Here is a 12,583-nt window from a genome sequence, read left to right as displayed (position 1 = left end):
TTGTTAAATTGTCAAACGTTTTGAATCTATTAGGGGACGTTTATTTTATTTTATAAATTGCGGACTTATTGTATTTTTGATTATAGATTCATGTTATGTGTAGTATTAGTAACTCATTCAGATACCGCCGAATTCGTTTGGAGCAGGGGTCTCCAATTTACTAGATCACGAGGGACACATTCTAGGTTCCTAATCGCCCCGCGGGCCGGATAGCGAATTTGCCGATGACTGAAGTATTCGATACCAAGGTCTACTGACGAATCCGGTGGCGTATTTCTTATTTACGAACAGTTGAAGGCGACTTTGACGTGCAGTTCAGCGCTGCAATGCTCCTAGCGGCGTCTCACAGAGTTAAACGAGCGAGAATCGCGCTCTACTTGAAACGAGTGCGCGGGCTGGATGAAAGTGCGCGGCCCTTCGCGGGCCGTATTTTGGAGACCCCTGGTTTTTTAGTGATTGAACCTTTTCAGTTTCAGCGTCTTCGCTATCTTCGATGTCGCTTTCAATCTTCCGGGGAGCGATTTTTCCTCTGTCCAGGTTCGCATGCCCAGGTTTTATGTGTGTTCTAGTGCCCGGCTCAACGGTTCTCTGTGGTATAATCTATGGTTATTTTCTAAAATATACTATCCTAGAGATACTGCTGAAACTGCTGTCAGTTAAAATTGAAAAATAAAAGTTGAATTTACTCAAATTTTGTTATTAAATAAGCGACTATTTAATTTATATGCCAAAAAATCCCAATCTGTTCTTCCATGTGGGACATGCATTTCTTTATCCCGATTTTCGAGGTCTAAGTCGTTTTCCTCTGTAGGTGCGTCTCTTCTGTAAATTCTATTCGCCAAGAACTCTCTTGCCGGTGTCATTCAATTAAAATATTTAGTAACATACGGTGCATATTAGTTTGCGGCTAGCCGAGGTATACACTGGGACCACTGAGGCATCGATGGAAGTATTTCAGTCATAAAAAATGAGGCGTCAAGTCCTTATATTTGAACGAAAGTGTCAGTTTTCATGTCGGGTGGTATTTTCTTACCAAATATCACCCTACTTTTTTCGTACATTTAGGGCTCATTGTTGCTTTTTCATGTCGAATTTTCTTTTTTTATTTGGAATGCATCAAATTATTTAAACTGTGATGCAAAAATTATCACTCAAGACTGGAAACAGCTTTTATCTGCAATCTTCTGAGATTGAGCCACTTTTTTCAGGCATTTGGAATGTCTTGAAAAAAATGAGTGGTAAGAAATCTTCTCATAGGACTCTTATTTGGAATCGTTTGATTGAACGCCAATAGACAGAGTGACAGTGAATTCTTTGTTTCTTATTCATTTTATATCGACTTTTGGCGAAGATGTGTAGATGAATACCTCTATCTGACTTTTTCTGTGTTTGTAGCAGAAATATTATACAAATGTTGTTTCTTTATACATTATATGTATTTGTTTGCTATAAAGCATCAAAGCAATTTCATCGCCGTGTGATTAAAATTCCATTTATACCCGTCAATATTCTAAAGAAGAAAATCGTCTTTCGCGGAAGAACAGATTGGGATTTTTTGGCAACCGAAGCGACCGAGATTATCAAATCCGCTTCTGCTGCCAAATGTGTGTCCGCTCGTAGTACGCCCATGTTTCTTGATGATTTACGACCAAATTGCGTTTGCATTCGTAAATACTCTCCTTCTTCCTTCTCCTCGCATTTTAACGTGACACTAGACCAGTGGGACGCAAGAAAAATTTGCTTAACACGTAGATCGTCGCCTGGGGACGTCGTCTGCTGTGTACAAGCAATTTGTCGCCATGACTTCGATGTTATCAGCAGAAGAAAACGATGTCATCGGGTTGTTTAAAGTAAAAACAGAAAAGTGCGATTTCAAATTTCCCGTATAAAATCTTCGGTGGAACACTACGAATACAAGAAATTCTCCCGCTCTTTTTGTTACTTGTTCCCTCGTCAATTTGCAATGAGTGTGTTCTTCACATTCCCTGATTCCGCTTCTTCCTACCTCAACGCTCTCATTTCTATCGAATCCATTCATTTTATAACACCCTGGCCTCATAATACCCTTCCCTGGGCTTCTCCTCCTCTGCCGATGTTTTCAACTCATCCCTAAAACTTTTTTCTTAACTGTTTACCGCTTTCCTACCCTCAAGTCTGATTAATTATCTTGACGTTTTGCCATTTATTTATATTGTTCCTCAAAGTCTTTATTATGTCATTGGTCGACCTATGTGCTGTTTTTGTGGCGAGTAATTGTGACTTCAGGCATCAAGTATGAGTTGAGTTGCGCTGCGCATGCGCAGTCCAGTACGACCAGCTGAACTCATGCCATGCCATGTCATCCTCGGTTGCTAATGTAAACAGCGTGATTTCATTGGTCTGGATTGACTTTAGGCTGCCGCTATGGTTAAATGAGCGAAGGGGCATTAGCTGTTTTTCGTATATGATAAAAATTTAAGAGGGCACCTTTCTCAGTCTTGAACTAATCGATTGAAATGTGCATTAAACTTGCATTTTGGGGTTTAAATGTTAGTATTTATCATGAAAACCCAAAAATATGCTCGCTTTGACTGATAAACAAAAATTACAATTTTACTGTATGTTTCTCGATAGCTGGTGTGTTTAAGGTAAATATCCTGGCATAAAATGTTTGTGTATTTTGAATATAATTCAAATTCTTTGCATTCGAATAGGCTTGGTAGTTTTTCTTGACACGAAAATTGACTCCAAATCCAACAGACAAGTGGTAGAACTTTATACCCTAGTTAAGATTCTCAAAGCTTCTTTTCTCAGTGTCTTAGAGGTATTTGAATTGTTTGGCCGTAGAAAATTTTGCTTAGCGGATCAGAGAGCCATACGGACGTCACCTGAGAACGTTTGACCCTCGAAGATGTGCCTGCCATTGTTCAATTTTTCTTTTTGCCTCATCTCCGTCGCTTTGCTCACTCCAAGTCCGCAAACGGACGAAAAGGAAGCTCTGGAGGCTTAAAATAAAAAAACAGCAAATCGAGTGCACTTCCGCGTGGTTCTGTGTGCTCAGCGGCCCTCCCCTGTCACGGGTCATCCTCTGTCCGTAAGCGGACGTTTGAGCGGAGTGGGGGCGGGAGAGGTGAAGGGCCTCAGCATCGGGTGTCGAGGGCCCTCTAGCGGCAATTGGCCCAGTTTTCCGGGTGTGCATTTCCCGGTCTTCAGAGATTACCTCTCCCGCCGAAAGCAAACTCACCAGCCCTCGCAAAAGCGGAACATTTCTCCCTTTATCAAAGATTGCCCTCTTAAAAAAAATCATAGCTCCACGTCATTAATCATAGTTTAATCACAGCCCGAGTTTGCCGAGGAGAATCTTTAGTTCAGATATTTAGTGTATGTAGTTCTTTCAGTACGCGGGGGTTTAATGAAAATTATAATGCGCATGCTTAGGCTGCATAAAAATGCAATCACTTCGAATATGTGCTCTGATTCTGGTCACTTGAAAAAAATTCACACGATATAAAATTTATTACTTCCTAGATTTCAATGTTACTACATCAATAGGTCGTAATAAATTTAATAACTGTGGAAATGTATAAGTATTTATTTCAATATCGAAAAATTCCACTCCATTGCGCTAGAATCTTTGGATTTCATTTCTTTTGTCTGGAATATATCTCTTTATTTCCATCGATTAACAACCAATTCAGATATGTTTCTTGCTCTCAATAGAGGAATTATTTGTTGTTTTGATGCCTGAGTTACCTTAATATATCAGCGGTCATTGATCAGTTATTTCCTTGATTTTTTAGTTTTCCTGTGTTATTCTCGGTATTACCTGATTCATAATTTTAATGCATTCCTTAAGAACCGTGGGATCACACCATTTTTAGTTGGTGCTAGTTATTGATTAGGTATAGAATATTTAGGGTGTGTTAATGTGTCGGCGGAAATGGTAAAGGGCCTTAGCTTCGAGCCCCGTGGGCCCTTGAGCAGGAATTGGCCTAGTTTTCCGTGTATATATTTGCCGGTCCTTAGGGATTACCTCTCTCCCACTGATGGGAAACTTTCCAACTCTTGCAACAGCGGAAGTTCTCTACTTTTCTAAAAGATTACCTGCTAAAAATCTTAGTTGTGCATGGTCAAAGTTTGTTGCTCGTCAGAGTGGGAAGTACACAAAGCTGCTTTGATTTTTTAAAACAAATTTCACTTGCATAAGAAAATCACGAGAGTAGGCCTTTAGTAGCTAGATATTATTCTTTTATTCTTTACTTGCATCGCGGAAACGGTAATATCCATAATTTGGCTACTGTAAAATGAATTCGTTTATAGATAATACTCTTATCTTGTTCACTATTACTCTTGTCCGCTAAAGTTTACCTCATTTTTTCCCGCATAGATCCTAATTTTTTTTCTAATTTTCGAACGGTTGCTTTTCATGCAGTTAGGCTGCGTGTATTTCCTCGATAGTTCATCGAGTTCCATTAGAGATTCGTGGTTCACCTAAGTTTTTTTGGGTTATTCTCGGTTATTGCGCAACTCCGGTCCTTAGAGGAAGCATAGAATTAAAATAGTCCGTTTCAGAATTTGAGTGCTGCCCACAAGAAATGGTAAAAAATTAATCTTGAGGACTCATTCTGTATTGTTAAACTTTGGATCTTAATGGAGATGATCAAACGCACATTTTATAAGTGCAATTTTTCGATATGAGAAAAAAATGGGATTCAGGGTCGTAGCATTATAGTTTTTCCTATTCAAGTTGTTTTGAGGGAATAGATATAACATGCTCGTCATAATTGTATTTTAAGTATCATAATGACGAATATCAGTTTTCCTGAGTCAAAATTAAATTTATCCATGCTCTACCGCGGCAAGGTTTACGGTGATTTTTCCTGCTGGCAATTTGGCCGATGGCCGTCAAATCTATTATGGCGTATTGCTTAACGAAATTCAATCGTGGACTTTTCTTGGGCTTAAAAAAAAACGGGAATACCAAGGACCGCCATCTATCCCAGAATACCTGCAGTACAACCCGCGACCGCAATATGTCTTCCTAATTGCGGGACCGAAAGAGAGCTCAGTTATTGTTCTCTGAACTTTCAAAGTTAAAAAAAAAGAAATGCTCGGTGTTGGTTAAAGTGCGTTTCGTTCCAGTGGCAGGCTCTCTCCGCGGTGGAGAAATGAACGTTGCTGCTGGTGGGCTCCATATATTTCGTCGAGTCACAACGGTTAGCCGCTAATCAAAAGAGAAAGGAAACTCAGGGGTCGTTCTTTCCTTACTTTTTTCGCTTTGGCCGCGGAGGCGCTGGTGTCGTGAGGATTAGGAAGTGAAAAAACTCTGCACTCTTCCTCCCAAAAAAGTAATAAAGACCCTGCCCAACCCTTTCATGAAAAAGGTGAGCAATTTTTACGGTGGAACGGAAAGAAAAAGAGAAGGAAGAAAAAAATTAACCACTCCTTGTACTGAAAAAAAAACAAATGAATAAAATAAACAAGTTGAAAGTCTTGGGAACCATAAACAAACCTCTCTTCATCCTCATTGAGTCTTGCCTTGGTAATTTGGATGCGTTTGTGGCCCTATTTCAAGCCTCTCACTTTCATCTTCTCCTTCTTTCTTGGTCCACCTCGTTTCCTCTTCTCGCGAAAGCAGCGAGGCGGAAGTGAGGGATAATTGGGGTGAAATTAGTCGTTGGGCAGTCACTCATCCTCCGTACCGACCCCACGGAGAATAGAAGTTAAGAGTGTGTGGTGTACGCCTCTACTCCTTTCGTCCAGAACCATTTCTTCTCTTTATCTCACTTAACACATTAGTGAATAGCGTCCGTTATATCGGACGCGCGTATTTAATTTTTTCCCGGACTCCAGTTGACTTGTGCTACATTTTGATACTATATTAAGTTCAAATGGATGCCTGTCTTCAACGCCCTGCTAATATTTTAGCTGACTCTTTGAATGTATCAATTTGAGAAGCATTTATGAAAGACATGGCATTGAAAGAATTTTCAGTCACCCGCACGGGGTAAGTAAATTGTTTTTTACTGTAGTATTTTGTCAATATGCTGTTAACTTTTATCTCATTTTTTTCTTAAGGATGATCTTTTTATTTTCTATATTATCAAGTTTTCTGTACTATTTTGAATATGTAATTAACACTGAAAACTTACCGTACGATATATCAGACGGGCCGTATTACTTAATCTACTGGTTGTAAAAATGTAAAAATTGCAGAAATAAGTTAAAATGAACCTTATTAGCCAGAATAATTACTTTTTAAATGAAATTCAACAAAAACAACTGTGTGCTTTAATGGGTCAAGGGATCCAGGATTTCGTGAAGTGGAGGGACTAATGGGTGCCCCAAATATATTTAGTGCTTTTGTTAATGCCTTCGTTAAAGCTCATTCCGAACGAGCTCTCGAGGGAGCTCTGGCCTTCCTTACCTATCAAAACCATCCATCGTGTCGACGCACCCAGAGACTGATGCTATAGATTTAAACAGTATAAGAATTATGCCTTTTGAAATTTAACCCATAGCTAGGAGTGAACGTGGTAAGATTAAAACTGCCTCACTACTTCCTTCCTTTCCCTGGCCCACGCCGTTTACCTTGTTTCCTTTCTCGCGTAAGTAGCGAGGTTGGAGTGACGGAGGATTGGGTTGGAATGAGTCGCCAATCATTCGTCTTTCTTGTCCGCCTCTGGCCCCACAGTGTGTACATCTTAAAAAGTCATATTCCTCCAACTTGACCGGTCTTCTATGGAAACGTATTACTTGCTTTAAATTATTCCTACTCATTGAAATTTTCAGTATATCCGAAGTAGACCCATTTCAATAAATGCCCTTATCTTATATTTTAGAATTTTCCTTCAGTGCCTTCTCATTAGTAAACATTTCATTTGGAATATAGTAAAATGCTGAGTGAGATCAACTTTGTATCCTGTGAAAATGTTACGATGAGAGCGATGAAGTTTTAAATACGTAATGCATCACCAAAAAAGGTAGTTTGACCGGTCGTGAGGTAAGAATGCGTCCTCTTAAGAATTTGTGGTATACGAACGTCTTTGTTCTCTTGTATTCGTCTTGTTTAAAGATGCTTGCGCAAAGGGAAATTAGGGAAGTGGTGTGACTGATAGATACTTTATCTTTATAACTAAATATCTTGACTTGTTTAATAGCGAGATATCATGAAATAAAGCCAAGATTTAGGTAAGGCATGAGCTGAAGATGGAGATGGCAGAATATCGGAATAGCTTTCTGTCTAAAGTCACATTATATGGTAAACTATACAATGTTTTAATCGAAATTCACAAATCTCGTAAAAACTATCGTGGGCAGCGCAGATCGGGCTTAAATACTCTGCATTTGACCAGTTATGAAATGGTATGGTTTAATAAGAGAAAGGTAACGTCAATTGCTAGCTGATAGGGCTATTTAGCAAAATGAACATCGAGGTTGTATCGCACAGTTTTCGTACAATTTAATTTTGCGAAGCTCATTTTGTGCACGTTTTAACACTTTTACAATTAAGATAATAGTCTTATATATTTGTTTCCAACGACGAGTTTCTCCCTTTGAATATTTTTCAGTTTGGATTCAAATATCGAAATTCAATGATACTTGATGAGCATAAACTTTCTCTTGACAATTCAAACGTAATTACACTCAATAGCAATCAACATTCCAGCCTAAACTGCAATTTATTTTGCACCTAAAGAAGTTACGGAGATAAATTTCCACTGCAGATTAATTTTGTACGCTTTTGCCCTGGGATTAAAGGCAATTTAATAATGAAAGAACCCATTTTATAACCCGGACCACAGGGACAAAGGCTACACGCTAGATCTATGCAAATTATTATTCTCATTTGTGCGTGAATTGTGATTATAATTCACCACCTTTCACGTTGAATCATGGGCTTAATAAAGATTGCTCTTTTTTTAACGATTTAGTCATTATCGCACTTCCGGGGAACATCGTTGATTTATAATCAAGACCTTGCTTTTTTTGTAAACTTGGATTTTTGCTATCGTATATTTATATTGGGGGAGTTTTTAGTACTTCATACGTTATGAATTATAAATGGGTGAGTGGAGTTTCTTTCAGTGGAACTATATGGATATCTTGGCTAATCAAAAATTATGTCTCTTAACTTTTTTTTTTGCTTCCGTGCGACATTATATCACCTAAATTTGAAAGTCTTCCTGATATAATACTTCATAAGTACAATTTGTATTGCTTTACTTATGTGTGTGTGAGTTTTTGAATTCCTAAGCCTTTTTTGTGTCGGAAAAACAATTTTATTGAGCAAATAAATATAACCGAATGATATAGCTTATTGTAATAGATCCAAGTTTTCGAATTCACTTTGTGTAATGGTGACATGATGGATTAAATAGTAAACTTTGATGTATTCCACACAGTATTTAATTAAAATAACCCTAATTAGTAAATACTCTGTGGAATACAACGAAGTTTACTTTTTTATCTTTTAGATCTATCATCGAAATATAATTATTACCTGCGATTTTTCTTAATTCTAATCTCAATGGGTTTGATTCATTAAGTAAGCTATTAATTATATTTAATACTAATAAAATTAAGCTATTGAATGTGCATAAATAAAGGAAATGTCAGGATAGGGTTCATTTTCAAAATAAAAGCTGCTCCGTACTTCTTTTTCTATCCTTTTTTATATTTATATCCCAATTTTTCTTTCCATAGCTTCCTGTTCCGTTTATTTGAGTCCCTTATAGCTGAAAAGTTTCCTTCCAGGATCCCTCCGTACGTGTCCAACAATGAAAAAATAGGATCGACATTGTTGGAAATAAATACGAGCGACAAGAGCTGAGTCGGACGAAAGCAAAAAAAAACAACAATGCGAAGGAACAGGAGCGAACTCGCCGTATGTGTTGCACCGGTTTGACCTTTTCCTTCTTTACTGCGACTACGTGTCTTACGGGATCGTGTTTGCTGGGCACAGAGCTAGGCCATGAGACTAAGAACCACATCTAAAGAATGCCAGAGGACTTGAGACGGTAAAAAACAAGAGTATACCTGGCGCGCATTTTATTGCATTTCTTTCAGAGCTGCCACGATAACGTATTATGTTCCCGAAACTTCCTTTCGCGAAGAACGCGTGGGTGATGAATTTTGGATCGTGCACTGCTTGCAGAAGAATAGCTGCTGAATGTTTGTAGCTAATTGTTATTCGCGCAGCTGACTGGATAAAAAAACTATATTGCGGTTGATATTTATCTTCAAAATAAGCATGTAGTTAGTTGTTGTTCGCATTTCATTGTTATTGTCGCCCTTTTTAGAGACGAATTTCGTGTTAAAATTCTAGGGAAAGCAAATTCAAGAGGGCTAGGAAGAATCTGAATATTTTTGTATCATACTACCTCTAAATATATGAAATTTTCTAATGAGTATTCATTTCAGTTTAGCGGGGGAGGGGGACGGCAGGCCAGGGTCATTCGCAAATAAGAGGTACAGCCTACCTCTGCCTAATTTTAATTATAATAATTTGTCGGAAGCCTTTTTCTGAGTATAATGATAATATTTTTTCCTTTTAATTTATTTTCGATTTCATTTTAGGCATAAATACCCGAATATTAATTCGGGAATAAAATCTCTTAAAACTTTTTCGTCCAACTTAAACGTTCAATGGACTGTGATACCTGTTCGGATATTTTTTTCTGATTCTATGGAATTCATCTAGGACCCGCCCCGCTCCCCACCTAGGACAAAATTCGATCGAAAGGTTAAAAAAGGTAACTTTATGGTAAGATTCAGCTTCTGTTTCCCAAAGTAATCTTCTTTTTCACAAAAAATAAATGTTAGGTAGGGTAACAGCAGTTGTAAGCTGGGTAGCAGCTTAAAAAGTTATCGAATGTGAGGGAAAAGCACGTCGAGTGTCCGTGCTCTTTCTAAATGCTGTGTCGGCTTGGATTTTCTTCCTGGCATGTCCCTCGCTTAAATGTTAAGTCGAAGAGCAGGACGGCCGATATTTTGTCGTTCGGAAACAGTTGAGACTCGCTTGCGCAAGCAGTATTCAAGAGCATTTTCTGGTTCCTATGGAGATAAGATGGTAAATCGTTAAAAATGGGCATCACAAACTCAGAGGAAGGATTATGTATTACTTAACTAATGTTAGATAGGGAAATAGTTCATCATTTGATGGAAGAAATTGCAAATTCTGCTATTTATGTTTCAATTTTTTCTCGCGCAGGTTATTAGATTCTCGATTTAAAGATTTTTTACTTCGTTTATACTTGCAAACTTGATAAAGTACTTCTATGAATTCGATGTACGTCTCCACCAGTAATGACAATTATAACAATCAGGAATGACAGTGTCGGAAATAATTATGATTTACAAGAGCTAAATACTTCAAATCAATTAAATTGTCGTTCCTCCTAGATAGTTAGTTAGTTAATCGTTTTTTTATGCCCACCAAATGCTTTGAATTTCGTCTGCTTGTAAAGAAACAGCTCTTGCTAATCCACTTTCCTTTTTGGGCCCTTTGATCACCTGACCATTGTTTTTTTCCTGAGTTGCAGGGTCATACTCGCTTCATCCTAATGAGCCACATTTATTTCTTGCTATCTTATATTTATAAAGGATTAAAGTACCCGTATGCGTTATTTCACCCTCTTCTTCCTTAGATTAAACGCGATTAGGGTGGCATTACTATAGTTTACGATCGTACGGAGCTCATGGAATTTAAGGGAAAACATCATGCTGAGTCTTCGTACTTTTTGAAATCCTAATTGGTCAACTTGAGTTGTCTTCCGGAACTAAAATATACAACCCTGAAGTGGAAGTCGGTCCTAGAATGTTGAAATAGTCCACCATCCCTTGCCTCGGCAATGCTCTGAAGATTGTTCTGTTTTATGGAGGATGAGGGTAATAAATTGATGTAAGTGGTGGATCTCCAGTGAGCAGTAGAGGTGTTGAAGGGCCGAAATGATGCTGGACCGGAAAAGGGTCGTTGCAATTCAGTTATTCTCTGCGGGCAATTCGATCAACTTATCTATTTTATCTCAATGGACCATTTTTTCTTTCTCGTGGCCATATTTACTGTTATTTTAAAGTCTACAACTATTTATTTTACTTTCCAATTGAAAGTCAACGACAAAAAGGTTTAAAATGCCATTATCAACCGCGCATAAGTATCGGTTACGGTTATCAACCTTCACCTTCATCTTAGAAAGACACGTGTCACTTTTGGTGACAATACCTTATGTTGCAGGCATTTGAGAACCATCTAAATCCAATCATGTTTACAGGAAAATTTTGCTGAGTTTCCATATTTTTTATCGCTTCTCGGTTGGCTTGCGATTTCGTCCTAGCATGTGCCTCATTATAATATAAAATTTGCAGTGTAGTAATAATCGTCATCGTTCCTAAGAATGGTTTGACGCAGCTCTCCATTTCGCTTCTCTATCCGCTAGCCTTTTCGCGGTGACATATTTTTTCTCTTTTATATCTTTTATATCCATCTTATTCAATTCATTCGGGGCCGTCCCTTGCCCTTCTTCTCTTCTACGATTGTTTTCATCAGGTCATCATGTCTCATTACCAACTAAGTTGTACCGTCTTCTACTTTAGGTTATTAGAGACTGCTATTTTCTCTTACTCTTTCTAACACCACATTCTAAGGGAAGTTACGAAGGGAAGCAATGGAATGATCCCGCCTTTGAATTCTCTACAGCTATCAACGTCCAAGTGTAGACGTATGGCCGAGAATCCTCTAGCCATTCATACTCCCATGAATCACCTATACTTATATCTATTTGCATTCCTTTTCTATACCAGGTAGTCAGTTGTTACTATCGGTAGATATGCTGATGGGAGGACACTTTATTGATAACTTTAACAAATGTGTGTGTTGCATTGGTGTCGTTCCTTTGACTTCTGAAAAATATTACTCTATTTGGATTGTGCCTCTTTTCCTGATTCTCAGACTCATGTCCTTGCTTTATTAATGTTTTCAACTAGCCACTAAATATATTCAACAAAACAAGCTGTTTAAAATTGAATCTCCAAATCATGTTTCAGACGTCAGACGGTTTCAGAGGTCCTAGATCACATCTTATTTCTCTGAAAAAGAACCGTATTTTTGTTGACGAAATTGTGTGATAGAATCATCTTGATCGAGGGAAAATTATGCGGAGTTTCCGATCACATTTTGTCTTCAATATCTGCTAGGTCTGCTGATGCTTTCTTCCTACCATGTCTCTTGCTAAAACATAAAAGCGCAAAGTGGAAGGAAGTTCGAGAATCCTGATACAGTTCATAGCCTCCAATAAGCCGTCAGAAGTCCCTCGAGCCGAAGATAGCCCTAGTGCCCATGGAGAGGTTGAGGATTGTAAACTGTTGTGCTCTTAAGTTGGTTATGTAAGACGAGAGGTTATGGACGGCTGAAAGAAGGTTGGGTTGGGAATAAAGTGGCTCCTCCTCTTCTTCTTTTTTTCGCTCCTCGGGCCATTTTGGCCCCCTGAACTGAAGAGAGGGAGAGAGAGAGAGAGAGACCCCTGCACCACGTGACTCAACTCCACATTGCTTCATTCCTTCTTCCCGAGCGGCGCTCCGTCGACTCAACTCACTCGCTCTTTCA

Source organism: Ischnura elegans, chromosome 6, assembly GCF_921293095.1.
Source record: "Ischnura elegans chromosome 6, ioIscEleg1.1, whole genome shotgun sequence".
NCBI lineage: Eukaryota > Metazoa > Arthropoda > Insecta > Odonata > Coenagrionidae > Ischnura > Ischnura elegans.
This window is presented reverse-complemented; position numbering follows the sequence as displayed.